The sequence below is a fragment of the Bos javanicus genome, chromosome 4, assembly GCF_032452875.1.
Source record: "Bos javanicus breed banteng chromosome 4, ARS-OSU_banteng_1.0, whole genome shotgun sequence".
NCBI classification, from domain to species: Eukaryota; Metazoa; Chordata; class Mammalia; order Artiodactyla; family Bovidae; genus Bos; species Bos javanicus.
The window spans coordinates 8,430,173-8,450,363 of record NC_083871.1 but is presented as its reverse complement, the minus strand read 5'-3'; positions in this window follow the sequence as shown (position 1 = coordinate 8,450,363).

The following is a 20,191-nucleotide window of genomic DNA, read 5'->3' as shown; positions in this document are numbered from 1 at the left end:
AGGATTTACTTTAACTGAAAAGAGACTGTCAACTATTTTATTTTTATCCACAGATGTAGAAAGTCAGTGGTTAAAAGCACAGACTCATTAGCTCCACTGACCTAGTTTGACTCCATACTCTGCCACTTATAATTGATGCCAACTTATTAACCTCTTTGTCTCCGTCCCTTCCTAAGAAAAATGAGGATGATGTTGGTACCTAACTTTAGGCTATTGGGTTTTAGAGAAGGCAACCATAGCTCTCCCCAGGGTGGCCCTAGGTTTTATGGGGTCTGAAGCTTGTATTTTTTAGGGATCTCTTTAAGAGAAAGAATATAAACCAATACAATAATGTAAAGTAATGAGCCTCCAATTAAAATAAATCAATTTAAATTTAAAAAAGAGAAAGAATATAAAATTATAAATACAAAGTTATAAGGCCAGTGAAGGGTTCAGTCATATCTGACTCTTCGCGATCCTATGGGCCATAGCCTGCCAGTTTCCTCTACCTATGGGATTCTCCAGGCAAGAATACAGGAGTGGTTTGCCATGCCCTCCTCCAGGGGATCTTCCCAACCCAAGGATTGAACCTGTGTCTCTTATGTCTCCTACATTGGCAGGTGGGTTCTTTATCATTAATGGTACCTGGGAAAAGGAAAGATATTCCCATCTGAATGCAGAGTTCCAAAGAATAGCAAGGAGAGATAAGAAAGCCTTCCTCAGTGATCAATGCAAAGAAATAGAGGAAAACAACAGAATGGGAAAGACTAGAGATCTCTTTAAGATTATTAGAGATACCAAGGGAACATTTCATGCAAAGACGGGCTCGATAAAGGACAGAAATGGTACGGACCTAACAGAAGCAGAAGATATTAAGAAGAGGTGGCAAGAATACACAGAACTGTACTAAAAAGATCTTCAGACCAAGATAATCATGATCATGTGATAACTCACCTAGAGCCAGACGTCCTGGAATGTGAAGTCAAGTGGGCCTTAGGAACCATCACTATAAACAAAGCTAGTGGAGGTGATGGAATTCCAGTTGAGCTATTTCAAATCCTGAAAGATGATGCTGTGAAAATGCTGCACTCAATATGCCAGCAAATTTGGAAAACTCAGCAGTGGCCACAGGACTGGAAAAGACCAGTTTTCATTCCAATCCCAAGAAAGGCAATGCCAAAGAATGCTCAAACTACGACACAATTGCACTCATCTCACACTCCAGTACTCTTGCCTGGAAAATCCCATGGACGGAGGAACCTGGTGGGCTGCAGTCCATGGGGTCGTGAAGAGTCGGACACGACTGAGCGATTTCACTTTCACTTTTTACTTTCATGCATTGGAGAAAGAAATGGCAACCCACTCCAGTGTTCTTGCCTGGAGAATCCCAGGGACGGGGGAGCCTGGTGGGCTGCCGTCTATGGGGTCACACAGAGTCGGACACGACTGAAGTGACTTAGCAGCAGCAGCACATGCTAGTAAAGTAATGTTCAAAATTCTCCAAGCCAGGCTTCAGCAATACGTGAACCGTGAACTTCCAGATGTTCAAGCTAGTTTTAGAAAAGGCAAAGGAACCAGAGATCAAGTGGCCAACATCTGCTGGATCATGGAAAAAGAAAGAGAGTTACAGAAAAACATCTATTTCTGCTTTACTGACTATGCCAAAGCCTTTGACTGTGTGGATCACAATAAACTGGAAAATTCTGAAAGAAATGGGAATACCAGACCACCTGACCTGCCTCTTGAGAGACCTGTATGCAGGTCAGGAAGCAAGAGTTAGAATTGGACATGGAACAACAGACTGGTTCCAAATAGGAAAAGGCTGTATATTGTCACCCTGCTTATTTAACTTATATGCAGAGTACATCATAGAAACACTGGGCTGGAAGAAGCACAAGCTGGAATCAAGATTGCCGGGAGAAATATCAGTAACTTCAGATATGCAGATGACACCACCGCCGTGGCAGAAAGTGAAGAGGAACTAAAAAGCCTCTTGATGAAAGTGAAAGAGGAGAGTGAAAAAGTTGGCTTAAGGCTCAACATTCAGAAAACAAAGATCATGGCATCTGGTCCCATCACTTCATGGGAAATAGATGGGGAAACAGTGGAAACAGTGTCAGACTTTATTTTGGGGGGCTCCAAAATCACTACAGATGGTGATTGCAGCCATGAAATTAAAAGACGCTTACTCCTTGGAAGGAAAGTTATGACCAACCTAGACAGCATATTCAAAACCAGAGACATTACTTTGCCAGCAAAGGTCCGTCTAGTCAAGGCTATGGTTTTTCCAGTAATCATGTATGGATGTGAAAATTGGACTATGAAGAAAGCTGAGTGCTGAAGAATTGATGCTTTTGAAGTGTGGTGTTGGAGAAGACTCTTGAGAGTCCCTTGGACTGAAAAGACATCCAACCAGTCCATTCTAAAGGAGATCAGTCCTGGCTGTTCTTTGGAAGGAATGATGCTAAAGCTGAAACTCTAGTACTTTGGCCACCTCATCCAAAGAGTTGAGCTAGTGGAAAAGACTCTGATGCTGGGAGGGATTGGGGGCAGGAGGAGAAGGGGACGACAGAGAATGAGATGGCTGGATGGCATCACCGACTCAATGGACATGAGTTTGAGTGAAGTCCGGGAGTTGGTGATAGACAGGGAGGCCTGGCGTGCTGCGATTCATGGGGTCGCAAAGAGTCAGACACGACTGAACGACTAAACTGAATGGTACCTGGGAAGCCCTTATCTACCTCTACATTTCTGTATTTTCCAAACCAGGAACCAACTGAGAAAGTAGACACAGTTGGAGATCAAAATACAGCCAAACAATCCTTTATCTACAATTCGAAATCCAAAAAGTTTTAAAACCCAAGAGTTTTTGTAATTCATTTGGCAGCAGAATCCAACATCTTTGAACTCATTTGACAATAAAATCTGGTCTGACTTAATGAGACATAGTCTTAATTTATCCAACATTGCATGAACATTCATACCTTTTATTGCATAAATAACAAAGTGATAATGGGGAGTTGTCCCAGAACCTGTAAGTAAGACATATAACCTTTCTGAAGTCTTAAAATTTCTCAAATTTGAAACCCACCAGGTCCCAGGAACTTCAGATAAGGAATTGTGTAATGTCAGGTACCTTACAAAGAAAGCTGAATTGGGGAACACATCAGAACCCCAGAAGTACAGGGGCAGGGTTCTGAGCACGTACAGAGGGACTGAGAATCCCCTAGGCTGGGGCACAGCCTCCCCAGGGAATAAGCTGCAGCTGCTTTCCCTTCTCTTAAACCACCAACTCTCCCAAGTTCATCCTGAGGAGGAAGGAGTTACACAGGAGAAGATTACGTAGCCCAACAGGTCACTCCCAAAGTGACCCGGGGAATGGAGAAGAAACACAGTAAATAGGAAAAAAAAGTCCCCCACTAAGAATGGTTTTATTGTAAAGATGAAGCAGAACCATGACTTGCAGAATGGAGCTGGAGGAATCAACCTTCCTGACTTCAGACAATACTACAAAGCTACAGTCATCAAAACAGTATGGTACTGGCATAAAAACAGAAATACAGGCCAATGGAACAAGATAGAAAGCCCAGAGATAAACCCACACACCTACGGGCATCTTACCTTCGACAAAAGAGGCAAGACTATACAATGGAGAAAAAGATAGTCTATTCAATAAGTGGTGCTGGGAAAATGGGACAGCTACGTGTAAAAGAATCAAACGAGAACACTTCCTAACGCCATATACAAAGATAAAACTTGAAATGGATTAAAGATCTAAACGTAAGACCACAAACTATAGAAGTCTTAGAAAAAAACAAACAAACAAACATAGGCAGAACACTTTTGTCATAAATCACAGCAAGATCCTCTATGACCCACCGATTAATGGAAATAAAAACGAAAATAAACAAGTGGGCCCTAATTAAACTTAAAAGCTTTTGCACAGCTAAGGAAACCATAAACAAGATGAAAAGACAACCTTCAGAATGGGAGAAAATAACTGCAAATGAAGCAACTGACAAAAGATTAATCTCCAAAATATACAAGCAGCTCAACATTAGAAAAACAAACCACCCAATCAAACCATGGGCAGAAGACCGAAACAGACATTGCTCCAAAGAAGACACACAGATAGCTAACAAGCACATGAAAAAATTCTCAATGTCACTTACTATTAGAGAAATGTAAGCCAAAACTACAGTGAGGTATCACCTCACAACAGTGAGAACGACCATCATCAAAAAATCTACAAAAAATAAATGCTGGAAAGGGTGTGGAGAAAAAGGAACCCTCTTGTACTGTTAGTGGGAATGTAAATTGATAGAGCCACTATGGAGAACAGTACAGACATTTCTTTAAAAACTGGAAATAAAACTGCCCACGACCCAGCAATCCCACTACTGGGCATATACCCCTAAGGGACAGACTGAGAAAGTAGCATCGAAATATACACATAACCATGTGTACAAGAGAAAGCTAATGGGAAGTGCTGTATAGCACAGAGGCTCACCCTGGTGCTCTGTGATAACCTAGAGGGGTGGGATGGGGTGGGAGATGGGAAGGAGGTTCAAGAGGGAGGGGACACGTGTTTACCTGTGGCTGATTTGTGTTGATGTATGGCACAAACCAACACATCAATTAAAAAAAAAAGTTACAGAGCTTAGCCTGGTTTCTGACCCACAGGGAGCCTGAGTAGAAGCTGTGGCCACTGTTACTGTCCTATATCAACCTCCTGCACTGACTCATTTCCCTTTGGCCTCAATCTCAGAGCAGTCTGAGCCTCCCCAACTCTGATCTCTTTCTTTTAGGGTGAGGGAGCTATTTAGAAGAGTCAAATCACCCTCAAAAGAAAAATGGATCTTAAGGGATAGATTTCATCTTGTGATTTCATTTTCTCTTTCTTTCTGTCCTGTTTTATCTTGATTTCTCCACCCGCTTATTTCACATTTTCCTTTCTCTGGTTACACTTCACTTATTTTTAAAACTTGTGTATTTTTTTAGTAAGGACTTTAAATCCTTTCTGGAACGAGACTGAGTAAAATTATATAAATAATTTTAAAAGAATTCGAAGAATGTCAAAAGTATTTGCTACTTACTCCACATAAAATATAGATGAAATCAGTCAAGTGTGGAGGAGAAACCCTAGGATTAAGCAGTCTTGCATGACTGAAATTTGGTGGAAGAAATAACCTTCATGTCAGATATTTTTGTATTCAATTATCTTCTGGCTCCATGAACCAGAAGCTTCTCCCTTTAAAAGTATCAAAGAGCATATCATCTTATTTTATAAGAAATGTTTGATCAAACATCAAATCAAACTGCTTAACGATAAAATAGGTTACTGGAGTGGGGAAGAAGGAGCGGACAGTGCTAGGGCTTTAGGTGAGTAAATCATGTGCCGTGTGCTCAGTCACTCGGTTGCGTCAGACGCTTCATGACCCCGTGGACTGTAGCCCGCCAGGCTCCTCTGTCCATGGGATTCTCCAGGCAAGAATACTGCAGTGGGTTGCCATTTCCTTCTCCAGGGAATCTTCCGGACTCAGGGATCAAACCTGCATCTCTTGCATTGGCAGGTGGGTTCTTTACCACTATCGCAACTTGGGAAGTCCAAGTAAACCATAAGCTATGTGAAAGTACAGTTCATGTATCTTACAAGAATTAATCAATTCTAGTATATATACGTGTGTGTGTGTACATATATAAATATATATTTACTTTTTATAATCACAATGAAATGTGTGTCCACTGTAAAGTATTTGGGAAATACAGGTTAGTACAAAAGAAAGCAATACACATGACCCGAATCTGAGATCAACTCTGAGATCATGGTTAACATTTTGGTGCATATCCATGCAGTCTTTTCTCTTGACACGGACAGTCTTCTGTTTTCTAAAATGGGATCATATTTTACTTATTGTTTATAACTTGCTTTTTCAGTTAACTACAGATCCTAAATATCTTCCCATATTATTAACTATTACTTTAAAATAATTTTTGTAACATACATAATACATGTTCTTGGTAATATATTCAAATAGTAGAGCACCATATGGAGACAAAAGTCAAATTCCACTCATCCCACCAGTGTCTCACAGGCACTCCCTAGAAGTGCCCACTGCAATAGTTCAATGTGTGTATGCGTAAAGGAGGTTGGTAAATGGAACTATAGCTCTTAAGGAGATTGAGGTAGGTCTCCATACTGATGAGAAAAGATGTCAAAAATATGTAAAGGGTAGAGTAATATTGATAATATGATTCCTTTTATGTAGAAAAACAATTTCCGTGCAAAGGCCCAGAAAATATCTGAAAGGATGTATATACACATACACACGCATGCACACATTGAACTATTGCAGCGGGCACTTCTAGGGAGTGCCCGTGAGACGCTGGTGGGATAAGTGGGATTTGACTTGTGTCTCCATACAGCGCTCTACTATTTGAATATATTACCAAGAACATGTATTATGTATGTTACAAAAATTATTTTATTTATTTAGTAAAAATACTAAAACACTATAAATGTAACATATATATATAACATATATATTTACTAAATAAATAACACTATAAATTTAAATTATAAATTATGTAACATTTATAGTGTTAAATAAAATAATTTAAATTTATAGTGTTAAGTAAAATAATTTTTGTAACATACATAATACATGTTCTTGGTAATATATGTTATATATATATAGTGTTATTTATAGTAATATATTTATGTAACATAATCATGTAAATTTAAACACTATAAATGTTACATAAATAAAGATATATAACTTTTAATTTTTATCCCCTGGGAGACAGCCTTTTGAAATATGACATAAAATTAAAATTATGAAGGAAAAATCTGATATCCCTGACTACATAAATCTCAAACATTTGCAAAGTGAAACAAACAAACAAAAATCACTAGGTATAAATAATAAATGAAAAACTGAGAAAGATATTTTCAGTGCAAGTTATAGATAAATTATAGACTAATTTCCTCAGTGTGTGTTGGCATTTCAGGGATAAAGAAAAACAAGTAGCCAAACAAAATAAAAACAAAAGAAAGAAAAAGGAAAAACAGCCATAGAAAGGTGAAATGCCCATTCATAAAGAAATGAAAATCCAATGAAGATGAATGCATTTGGTAGCTGTCATCACTGGTTAGATGTGAAGAAGTCTGTACTTGCGGTTGCAGAAGTATAAACTGGTGCAATCTTCTTTGGAGGGTGAATTGACAATACCAACATTCTAAATACATCTTTTAACTCAGAAATTCCACTCCTCAGTTTTGTTGTTGTAATTTGTCTCTAAGTGATGTCAAACTCTTTGTAATCCCATGGACTGTAGCATACCAGGCTTCCCTGTCCTTCACTATCTCCCAGAGTTTGCTCAAACCCATGTCCATTGAGTCGGTGATATCATCCAACCATCTCATCCTCTGTCACCCACTTCTCCGCTTGCCCTCAATCTTTCCCAGCATCAGGGTCTTTTCCAATCAGTCAACCCTTCCCATCAGGTGGCCAAAGTATTGGAGCTTCAGTTTCAGTACCAGACCTTCCAGTGAGTATTTAGGGTTGATTTCCTTTAGAATTGACTGGTTTGATGGTCTTGCAGTTCAAGGGACTCTAAGAGTCTTCTGCAACACCACAGTTCGAAAGCATCTACTCTTTGGTATTCAGCCTTCTTTATGGTCCAACTCTCACATCCATATGTGATTACTGGAAAAACCATAACTTTGACTATATGGACCTTTGTCGGCAAAGTGATATCTCTGGTTTTAAATGTATTGTCTAGCTGTTATAGCTTTTCTTCCAAGGAGCAAGCATCTTTCACTTTCATGGCTGCAGTCAGCATCGTTGGTGATTTTGGAGCCCAAGAAAATAAAATCTGCCACTGCTTCTGCTTTTTCTCCTATTTGCCATGAAGTGATCGAACCAGATGCCATGACCTTAGTTTTATGAATGTTGAGTTTTAAGCCAGCTTTTTTTGTCTCCTCTTTCACCCTCATCTGGAGGCTCTTTACTTTCTGACCTTAGAGTGGTATCATCTGCATATCTGAGGTTATTGATATTTCTCCTGGCAATCTTGATTACAGTTTGTGAGTCATGCAGCCTGGCATTTTGCATGATGTACTCTGTATATAAGTTAAAGAAGCAGAATGACAATATTCAGCCTTGACATACTCCTTTCCCTATTTGGAATTAGCCTGTTGTTCCACATACGGTTCCAACTGTGGCTTCTTGATCTACGCACAGGTTTCTCAGGAGACAAGTAAGGTGGTCTGGTATTCTCATCTCTTTAATAATTTTCCACAGTTTGTTGTCATCCACACAGTCAAAGGTTTTAGCACAGTCAATGAAGCACAAGTAGATGTTTTCCTGGAACTCCTTTGCTTTCTCCATGATCTAATGAATGTTGGCGATTTGATCTCTGGTTCCTCTGCTTTTCCTTAACCCAGCCTGTACATCTGAAGTTCTCGGTTCGTGTACTGTCAAAGCCTAGCTTGAAGGATTTTGAGCATAACTTAGTTAGCATGTGAGGTGATCACAACTGTATGGCAGTTTGAACCTTCTTTGGTATTGCCCTTCTTTAGGATTGTAATGAAAACTGACCTTTTCCAGTCCTGTGGCCACTTCTGAGTTTTCCCAAATTTGCTGGCATATTGAGTGCAGCACTTTAACAGCTCCATCTTTTAGGATTTTAAATAACTCAACTGGAATTTCATCACCTCCACTAGGCTTCCCTCATAGCTCAGTTGGTAAAGAATCTGCCTGCAATGCAGGAGACCCAGGTTTGATTCCTGGGTCAGGAAGATTCTCTGGAGAAGGAAATGGCAACCTCCTCCAGTATTCTTGCTTGGAGCATGCCATGGACAGAGGAGCCTGACAGGCTACAGTCCGTGGGATCACAAGAGTCAGACACGACTTAGAGACTAAACCACCACCACCACTAGCTTGTTCCTTGGTCTTTATCCCATATAATTAAGTATGTAAAAGGGTGTCTATAAGGATATTTGTTATAGTGTTATTTAAATAGCATGTTCTCATATTTGAATGCATTTAATGAAAACACATGAAACCATTCCTTAGAATTACTTAGAATAACCACTAGATGTCACAATTGTTGCACAAAAATAAAGCTATAGCCAAAGTCAATCAAATTTGAAGGTAATAAAGAACTTTGTATATATAGTCCTTTATGTGTGCATGCTCAGTCATGTCAGATTCTGCAACATCATGGACTGTAGCCTGTCAGGCTCCTCTGTCCATGTTATTTTCCAGGCGAGAATACTGGAGTAGGTTGCCGTTTCCTCCTCCAGGGGAATCTTCCCAACCCAGGGATGGCACCAGCATCTCCTGTGCTTCCTGCATTAGCAAGTGGATTCTTTACCACTGAGCCACCTGGGAAACCCCCATATAGGCTTTCACTTCAAGATAATTGGTGCTTATCCAGGCCACCCAACTCTTCAACAAGGACAATGTACATCACAAAGTACTTTGTAAAACAGTATTTCACAAAGTGATCTTCAAATTCTCTTTTTAAAAAATGTTTTTCTCATATCAAGGAACTCAAACCAGGGCTCTGCAGCAATCTAGAGGGGTGGGATGGGGAGGGAGGTGAGAGGGATGCTCTAGAGGGAGGGGACATATGTATACATAACTACGACTGATCCATGATGATGTGTGGCAGAAACCAACACAACATTGTAATTATCCTTCAATTAAAAATAAGAAAAAATAAAAAAAAATTTATCACAAAGAAGTCTCAGTGGGTTTTTATATGCTTTTATAAAACTTTATTCTAAAATGCACTAAAATGGAGTAGGCTTTTGTGGTGTGATTTGGGAGCTTCCAGGAGGAACTCAGGCTTCAAGGAATCTCACCACAAACATGTATAATTCCTAAAATTTCACTATGAGAGATTAATGTTGAGGAGTTTACGAGTTTCCAATCTTTATAAGTGTTAACTGTAAAATATCTCTGAACGAGGTGACCCTTTGAGCACTGTTACTGAATAGTTGTGAAGATTTATTGAGCTTTAAACAAGAACAAAGCCCACTGCGAAAGAAAGGTAAGATGAGCGCCCAGGAAACGAGGTGGGGCGGGGTGACAGCGTGCTGGGAAGCACGGCTCAGGCTGGGCTGTGCACGTCTACCTGATCGCCCTTTAAGCTAGACATGACACAATCCAGTGAGATCTACTTCTGAGAAATGTGAATACTTCGGGGACCCTAAGACCCTGGATCACATGTGGCTTATCAAAACCTGCATTCTCACAACGCTTTCCTAATGCCACCCGTATTTCCCTGATATCAAGTGCATATTTGATGCTGGTCTAAAGTAAACACACACAAATATATTAGGAAATACATATCATTTGTTTCTGTACTCAGAAACTATAGTCAAAGCAAATGTTGAAACCAAGCCCATATTTAGTGTTCGATTAAGAAGTTCCAAATAAAACAACTGCACACAGAGGGCTAAATAAACGTTTGGCTTTAAAACCAGGATTTCTTCATCAAATACAGAAGCAGGAGCTGCAAACTGAACAGGAAAGCAGATCAACAGTGTTAGGTGATAACTTTTACAAATAGTTGCTCACTAGTTTTATATCAGATATAAAATACAATCGGTAATGAAAGGGCTGAGAAGGTCTCACTTTGGCAAAGCAAAACAGAACATCAAACCTGAAGATTCAGGTGCTTTTTGAAAGTTCATTTGTAATGAGTTACAACATTTGTTACAATATTAACAAAGTGATATATGTAAGTATATTTAGTGTTAGATATTAGTCAGCTCCATATTAATACCTTTAGTCCATGGTACTGTCTACAATTTTCAAAGCAGATTTTCATAATTTCTTTGATTTTCTCCTATAGAATGACTTTTTTGGATTGATATAAAAAGTTCTATCAGCCTGTAATTAATTTTCTCCATCCAACCTATAGGTCCAACTGAATTAAATATCTTTAACCTTAGGCATTTCAGAAAGAGGAGAATAAGTCTGCCTATTGCTTGGGCCACCTCATGTGAAGAGCTGACTCGTTGGAAAAGACTCTGATGCCGGGAGGGATCGGGGGCAGGAGGAGAAGGGGACGACAGAGGATGAGATGGCTGGATGGCATCACTGACTCGATGGACATGAATCTGAGTGAACTCCGGGAGTTGGTGATGGACAGGGAGGCCTGGCGTGCTGCGATTCACGGGGTCGCAAAGAGTCGGACATGACTGAGAGACTAAACTGAACTGAACTGATTGCTTGTGGACAAAATTTTTTAAAGCTAGAGATGACATCAGGACCCAGTCCCCTAGCCACTTCCCCTGGCCTCACAGCTCTAGCTCATTCATGTCTTTTTCAAATGGACATGGTTTATGATGTCAGTTGTTCAGTCGTGTCCAACTCTACGACCCATGGACTGTAGCCTGCCAGACTCCTCTGTCCATGGAATTCTCCAGGCAAGAATACTGGAGGGGGTTTCCATTCCCTTCTCCATGGTTTGTAACTGAATAAATAGTAATACCTTTTCCTGCACCATGCCATCATCCATTTTTTCTTATGCTTGAACTAAATGGTAAGGGTTACATCTTTATCGTAACATGATGGAAGAGCAGTGTGGTAGCTCTAAACTGGTTAAGGGCTGGGTCTTTTCCCCCACCCAGTTTATCTTAGGTCATATTATTGGAGAACTGTGCAAACACACAGTTTTGTAGACCAGGGGTCTTCTAAGCATGGATGCACCCATGATGATCCATCAGGGCAGTGATCTGCAAAATCCAACCCAGCCACACCCAGCCCACCACTTGTTTATCTTTTCTTAAAAATGTTTTTATTGAGATAAAATACACATAACATAAAATGTACTCTCTAAATCACGTTTAAGTGTGCAGTGGTATTAAATACATTCCGAATGTTGTGTAACCAGCACCAATGACTGTTTCCTTTATGGTGTCTCCTCCACCCACTCAACACCCACTCAAACTCCTGTCCGTAATAGCAGCATCAACTTTCCACTGGGCCCTTCCCCGAGCTAATGACTTACTCATTCCTGTATTCCCCCCTAAAAATCATAGTAAAAGGGGAGAGGTAGGTCTCATAACTCTTGGCTCAATTACTTTGTCTTATTTAAGAAGGCTAGTTTAAGGAGAAAATACTTAAGCGTGATACTGTGTTTCTTTAAACTTGTAATGCATTTTGGGTTTTTTAAATTTTGTTTTGAGGTTATTTTAAAAATTCTGTTTATTTATTTATGGCTGCGCTGGGGCTTGCACGTGGGCTATCCCTAGTTGTGGTGAGCGGGGCTATTCTCTGCTTGTGGTGCCCAGGCTTCACTGTGGTGGCTTCTCTTCTTGCAGAGCACAGGCTCTAGGCACAGGGGCTCAGTAGTTGTGGCACAAGGGCTTCATTGCCCAGTGGCAAGAGGAATCTTCCCAGACCAGGGATCAAACCCATGTTCCCTGCAAGGTAGATTCTTAACCATTGGACCAGTGGGGAAGTCCTTGTAATGCATTTTGAATAGGGTCATACTCATCTGGGCTTCCCTCATGGCTCATGGTAAAGAATTCACCTGCAATGCAGAAGACACGGGTTCAATCTCTGGGTCAGGAAGAGCCCCTGGAGTAGGAAATAGTTACCCACTCCATCATTCTTGCTGGGAAACTCCCATGGACAGAGGGGCCTGGGGGGCTGTGGGGTCATAAAGAGTTGGACATGACTGAAGTGACTGAACATGCACGAAACTCATCATCCAAATTCAAATATCATCATGGAGTGTGCTACCGTTCTTTCTCGACAAGCATCTATAAAGGAAGATTCTGATATGCAACATGCTACCTTGCATCACCTTTTTCATTCTCAGCTCCAATATTAGGTGTGGTCACTCACCTAGAGCCAGACATCCTAGAGTGTGGAGTCAAGTGAGCTTTAGGAAGCGTTGCTACAAACAAAGCTAGTGGAGGTGATGGAATTCCAGCTGAGCTATTTAAAATTCTAAAAGATGATGCCACTAAAAGTTCTGCACTTAATATGTCAGCAAACCTGGAAAACTCAGTGCTGGCCACAGGACTGGGAATGGTCAATTTTCATTCCAATCCCAAAGAAGGACAATGCCAAAGAATGTTCAAACTACTGTACAACTGCACTCATTTTACATGCTAGCAAAGTTATGATCAAAGTCCTTCTAGTTAGGCTTCAACAGTACATGAACTGAGAACTTCTAAATGTACTACCTGGGTTTAGAAAAGGTAGAAGAACCAGAGATCAAATTGACAACATTCGTTGGATCATAGAAAAAGCAAGGGAATTCCAGAAAAACATCTGCTTCACCGACTACACTAACATCTTTGACTGTGTGCATCACAACAAACTGTGGACAATTCTTAAAGAGATGGGAATACCAGACCACATTACCTTTCTGAGAAACCTGTATATGGATCAGGAAGCAACAGTTAGAATCAGATATGGAACAACAGACTGGTTCAAAATTGGGAAAGGAGTAAGTCAAGGCTGTATATTGTTATCCTGTTTATTTAACTTCTATGCAGAGTACACCATGCGAAATGCTGGGCTGGATGAATCTGGAAACAAGCTGGAAACAAGATTACCAAGACAAGTATCAACAACCTCAGATATGCAGATGATACCACTCACATGGCAGAAAGTGAAGAGGAACTAAAGATCCTCTTAATGAGGGTAAAAGAGGAGAGTGAAAAGAGCTGGCTTAAAACTCAATATTTAAAAAACTAGGATTGTGGTATCTGGTCCCATCACTTCATGGCAAATAGAAGGGGGAAAAGTGGAAGTACTGACAGATTTTCTTGGGCTCCAAAATAACTGAAGACACTGACTGCAGCTATGAAATTAAAAGATGCTTGCTCCTTGGAAGGAAAGCTATGGCAAACCTAGACAGCACATTAAAAAAACAGAGACATCACTTTGTCGACAAAGATCCATATAGTCAAGGCTATGGTTTTTCCAGTAGTCATGTACAGACAGATGTGAGAGTTGGACCATAAAGAAGGCTGAGTGCCGAGGAATGGATGCTTTCAAATTGTGGTGCTGGAGAAGACTCTTGAGAGTCCCTTGGACAACATGGAGATCAAACCAGTCAATCCTAAAGGAAATCAACCTGAATATTCATTGGAAGGACTGATGCTGAAGCTGAAGCTCTGATACTTTGGCCCCCTGATGCGAAGAGCCGACTCATCGGAAAAGACCCTGAAGCTGGGAAAGATTGAGGGCAAAAGCAGAGAAGGCCAGCAGAGGAAGGGATGGTTGGATTAGTTGGATGTGACTTAGTGACCGAACACACACACACAACAGAACTGAAGAAAAGTCCGTTGCAGCCTCACAACCATCTTTGAAAAGAAGTGTGGTGGCTATTAGCCTTCTTTGGTGGCTAGGACAATAAAGAATCTGCCTGCAATGCAGGGGACCGGGGTTTGAGCCCTGGGTCAGGAAGATTCCCTGGAGAAGGGAATGGCTACTGACTCCAGTATTCTTCTGGAGAATTCCATGAACAGAGGAGTCTGGTGGGCTATAGTCCATGGGGTTGCAAAGAGTACTACACGATTGAATGACTAAGACTACTACTAAAGTGGTTAATACTGTGTCAAGGTACAGATGTAGAAACTGAGAAACAGGAGCTGGGATTCTCAGACACCTGCCCATAGCCTACTTAGTGAGAGGAGACCCGGAACTACAGGGATCTCAGTGCTCTTGACTCCACACGCAGGGCTCCTCTGCTGCCTCCCACTGAAACAAATTAAGAATTTCAAGGCAGGGTTTCCCCGGTGGTCCAGTGGTTAAGAATCTGCCTTGCCAACGCAGAGGATACGGGTTCCATCCCTGGTCTGGAAAAATTCCTCATTCTGCGGGGCAACTCCGCCCATGTGCCCCAGCAGCTGAGCCCCTGAGCTGCAGCCACTGAAGCCTGCACATCCTAGAGCCAGTGCTCGGCCACAAGAGAAGCCACGGCCATGAGAAGCATGAACACGGTGGCTGGGGAGTGTCCCCTGCTTCCCACAACAAGAGGGAAGCCCGCGCAGCAATGAAGAGCCAGCACAGCCAGAAAAGAATACAGAAAGAAAGAATTTCCAGAGGGCGTCCAGACTATTAAACCAAGGGCAGAGCCCTTCTGAACCCAGGGCCTCATGTGCCTGCACAGGTCCCACAAAGCCCTGCTCCCATGACACAGTACCTTCCCAGAGCACAGATCCAGCTGGGTCTCGGGGAACCGGGGAGTGCTTCTTATGTGTCCATGGTACAGCTTGTGTGTGTGCCACAGTAAAAGAGTTGCTAATGTATCTTGGCAGGGAGAATGACTTTACTTCTAACAAAAAATTCAGAGGCATCTGTAGAAACAAAAACAAATACATAAACACAGGAAAAAAGGCCGCCAGTCCCTTGAGGGGCGACTGTCGATAGCAGGGCTCCCAAGTAAAACATCAGGGTAAGATGATTTTCTTTTTTTTTTTGTGCCATTTTTTCTCATTGGAGCATCCTAAATTTTGATTCCTTTACTTCCTTAACAATCATACTTTTGTCCTTTGAATAAACTGAATTTCTAGTCATCATCCTTTCATGGTACCACTTCTAAAAGCAAGAATTTCACTGGAGTTGAACTTTAGAACTTTAGATAATTTCCACTTTCCAGTGTTAGGTCTTCCTTAATTTTTGCTCTGTTCCCGGTCACGGTGGTTCTGCTTTAGGGGAAATGTATCAGTCTCTCCCTAACTCCAGGCTTCCCAGTAGTAAAGAATCTGCCTGCCAGTGCAGAGGACGCAAGAGACAGGGTTCCATTCCTGGGTCCGGAAGATCCCCTGAAGTAGGCGATGGCAAACTCACTCCAGTATTCTTGCCTGGAGAATTCCATGGACAGAGGAGCCCGGCGGGCTCCAGTCCATGGGGTTGAGTCAGACACAACTGAACAACTGAACACACACACACACACACACACACACACACACACACTGACTAACTCCATGTTATTAGCATTAATGGCTTTTTCTCCCTCTGTGCCTGCCAAAGTTGTACCGGCTGGTGGAGAGAGAAGCAGTCTAAGAAGGGTAGGGACAGTTGGCTTTTGATGCTTTCCGTTCCGTGGCTGAGCCATTCTCCCCACCCCCACCCCACCCCACCCCCACCTCCCAGGTCACTTTTTCTTTCAGTCTCTTTTATTCCCCAACTGAGGAATTCAGTGTCGTTAGGCTCCCCGCTCTGGGAGTCCTAAGCTACCTAGCTTGTGCCCTTTTCAGGCCAAGTATTAGGAAAGCAATCAGATTAACTTCACTGTACTGAAATACCAATACAATTCAGCTTCCTGCTCCTAATGCTGATCTCACAATTGCTGTCATCAAGTTTTTAATTTTTCTTTTGGCTGCACGGCATATGGATCTTAGTTCCCCAGCCAGGGATCAAACCCCCACTCCCTGCACTGGAAGTGCGGAGTCTTAACCACTGGACTGTCAGGGAAGTCTCTGCCACAGGATTTTATCTTGCCGTTTGTTCTACCAAAGAAAGGTTTTGCTTGTCAACTCCACTGCCTGGTGAATCTTAGAATCAGCTATTTCCTCCTCTACCTAGGAAACTATCAGCTTTATTTTTCTTCCTGAAAGGCTGACCCCAGAAATAATTGACCATTAGATAAAAACAAACGATCTATTTTTTTAAGGGATGGTTTATTCGTTCCTGATAACCACAGACCAACATAACACTGTGTATGTGTGCTGTGCTAAGTCGCTTCAGTCATGTACATGTCTTTGCAACACTATGCACTGTAGCCCACCAGGCTCCTCTGTCCATGGATTCTCCAGGGAAGAATACTGGAGTGGGTTGCCACATCCTCCTCCAGGGGATCTTCCTGAAGGACAGAACCGGAGTCTCTTACTTCTCTAGTATCGGCAGGTGGTTCTTTACTACTAGTGTGACCTGGGAAGCCCCAACCACTATATATATGTGGACTTGAATTCACAGCCTAAAAGCTGAGAGTTACATTTTATTCAGCTGTGATTTTTAGGACTTCAAACCCAGGAGACAGTATCTCAAGTGACCCTAAGAGAACTGTTCACAAGAGGCGAAGGGAGGAGCCAGATTATATAGAAGTTTTGCAGAAAAAATTCAGGTAAGCTGAACAGCAAGAGATTATTGTTAATTAGAGAAAACCAGATAACCCAAGTTAAGGAATTTAGGGCTTTTCTATGTATGGGAGGGCTTCCCTGGTAGCTCAGTCAGTAAAGAATCCTCCTGCAATGTAGGAGAACAGGATTCTATCCCTGGGGCAGGAAGACCCCTGGAGAAGGAAATAGCAACCCACTCCAGTATTCTTGTCTGGGAAATGCCATGGGCAGAGGAGCCTGGTGATCTACAGTCCACTGGGTTGCACAGAGTCAGACACAGCTTAGCAACTAAACCACCCCCACCACTGACTGCTGGGCGGAGAATCAATGATACAGGAAAAGGGTGGAATCCTGGTGACCACTGACAAGCTATTGCACCACCAGTGAGCCATGGTGGTGGTTTGCACTGGATGGCTGTATGGGTAGATGCAGGAGTCCGGGCTCACTGAAATCATTCCTTTGGTATGCACCTCAGAGTCTGGGGCCTGTATCCTGTGTTTCCACATCCTGAGTTTCCTCAGGGCTCACCGCAGGAGGTGACTGTAGTCTGATGGCTGCTATGATAGAGGGCAGGTATTCCTTCCTTCCTGAGTTCCCTCAGGGCTCACCAGCTCTCCACTGTGATGGCTGCGATTGCTGATAACTGTGACCTCCCTTGTTTACTGATATGGCAGGAAATATTCCACTTCTTATATATCATAGTGCTGCTGCTGCTAAGTCGCTTCAGTCCTGTCTGACTCTGTGTGACCCTATAGACGGCAGCCCACCAGGCTCCCCCGTCCCTGGGATTCTCCAGGCAAGAACACTGGAGTGGGTTGCCATTGCCTTCTCCTATATATCATAGTAGTTTGACTGTAAATGCATGATTTAACATCTATTCCAAACCCCATGTATTCTTCAGTTTATTTCCCTGGTAACAGAGGCAGTCACTTATAACCTAACCAGAATTAGAAAGGACTCTGCTCCCAACCTAAACCCAGGTATTTCTCACCTCCCACCCAGATTAGGCTGTTTTACCACATTTTGGTAATAAATATTTAGCATTTTCTAAGGGAATCTGGGATGAGAGAGATTTTTTTCTGACACGGAGCCAGGAAAGCTCACAATACCTCTTCATAGTGTAAAGACAAATATTCCTCAAGGTTACCCCCGAGTTTGCTTTATGCTCTTTGTAGGTCATCTACTGCCATATAACAAACTGCCCCTGAGAAACGGAGTATTTCCTGCCATATCAGTGAACAAGGACGTCACAGTCATCAGTGATTCTGGCTCTCCAAACATGAACTCCTGAGCCCTAGAGGCAGTCAGGAGGCAGAACGACGCCTGTATCATTGGCAGCCACCAGGTTGCAGCCACTCCCTACAGTGATCAATGAGAACTAAGCATGTGAAAAAAGCAGGATACTGGCCCCAGATAGCTGAGGTGCATGTCAAAGGAATGATGCCAGTGAGCTCAGACTCTCGAATCTTCCCATATACAGAAAAGCACTAAATTCCCTAACCTGACATGCCTGGTTTTCTTTAATTCACCACATACCTATGATGTTCAGACTACCTGCCCCTTGTTGCAAACTTCTATATAAGCTGCCTCCTCCCCGCGCCTCCTCGGAGCAGTTCTCTCAGGATTACTTGAGATGCTGCCTCCTGGGCTTGAAGTCCTGAAAATTCCCACTGAATAAAACACAACCCTCAACTTTTAAGTTGTGATTATTTTTTAAGTTGACAGCTTCACACATACCATCTTGAAACAACAGTAAGCACTATTTCACATAGGATGTGTGGGTCAGGAACTTGAGGCAGCTTAGCCAGGAGATTCTGGCTTGGGACCTTTCAGTCAGGTTGCAATTGAGACGTTGGCCAAGGCTGCAGTAATCTGATACCTGTTTCCAACATGGCTGGCAAATTGGTAGGGGGCCTCAGTTCTTCCTAAATTAACTCTAGGGGCTGTGTATGTCCTTACAACATGCAAGCTGGCTTCACCCCAGCAGAAGTGATCCAAGAAAGAGAGGCAGAAGCTACATCTTTTATGACCTATAACCTCAGAAGTCACAAGCTATCATTTCTGCAAAGTCTTACTGGTAACACATGTCAGCCCTGCTGCAGGGAAGAGCCAATTATGACTCCTAGTTGGATCTATTTCTTTGGTTTGCTTTTCGTTACTTTATTATTATAATCATACGTAATGGCTTACCTTGGGGACCCTGCCCCTCTGCCTGACTAAAAGTGCCTTTGTTCAGCTCACAGAGAGACAACTTGAATGCAATGCACAGGTGGGCATTCCAGCCCACCTGTGAATGGCTGCAGGAAAGAAATTAACACATCCCCTCCTATGTTGCAGGATAAATGGCCTTTTTACTTTACTTCCTCACCCCCTAACATCTAGATCCAGATAAGATGGTTACTTTGAGATATTAGTCTGCCACCTTCTCTGTCAGTTGGTTTTCCGAATGAAATTGTATTCGTTGTTTCAACACCTCATCTCCAAGTTTATTGGCCTGTCATGCTGCGAGCAGAGAGAGCTTGGACTCTAATGTATTCAGTATGGGAGCAGGACTGCATAAGGATGTGAATCCCAGGAGGCAAGGATCACTGCAGACCATCTTAAAGGCTAGCAATCACATTCATTATGCCACTCTTTCCATCATATAGGAAACAGAAACTCCTTGTTTCCAACGTGGCTTTCCTACATGGTCGGAAAACTGGTAGGGGCCTCAGTTCTTCCTAAATTAGCTATAGGGCTGTGTACATCCTTACAACATGGAAGCTGGCTTCGCCCCAGAGGACATGATCCAAGAGAGAGTGAGGCCTCTCTCTCTTGTGACCAATTTGGATTGGTATGTGACCAATCCAAAGGTCCTCGAGAAGCGATAGTCGCTATTATTTATTATTGAATTTGCATTCAATAACTAACCCTAACTTTTAAGATATTGTTAGTGTCAATAATTGCTAAAAGTCTGATCAATAATGGGCACGATGAAAAAAAAAAAATCTCTCCAGGTAATTTGTGTGGCTGTGCAATGCCAGGCAGTGTGCTTTTCCTGGCTCCATGTTCTTTGATGTACTCCTTTGTTTACTGCTGCACAAGACCTACCACTCAGTCTCAGAGCAA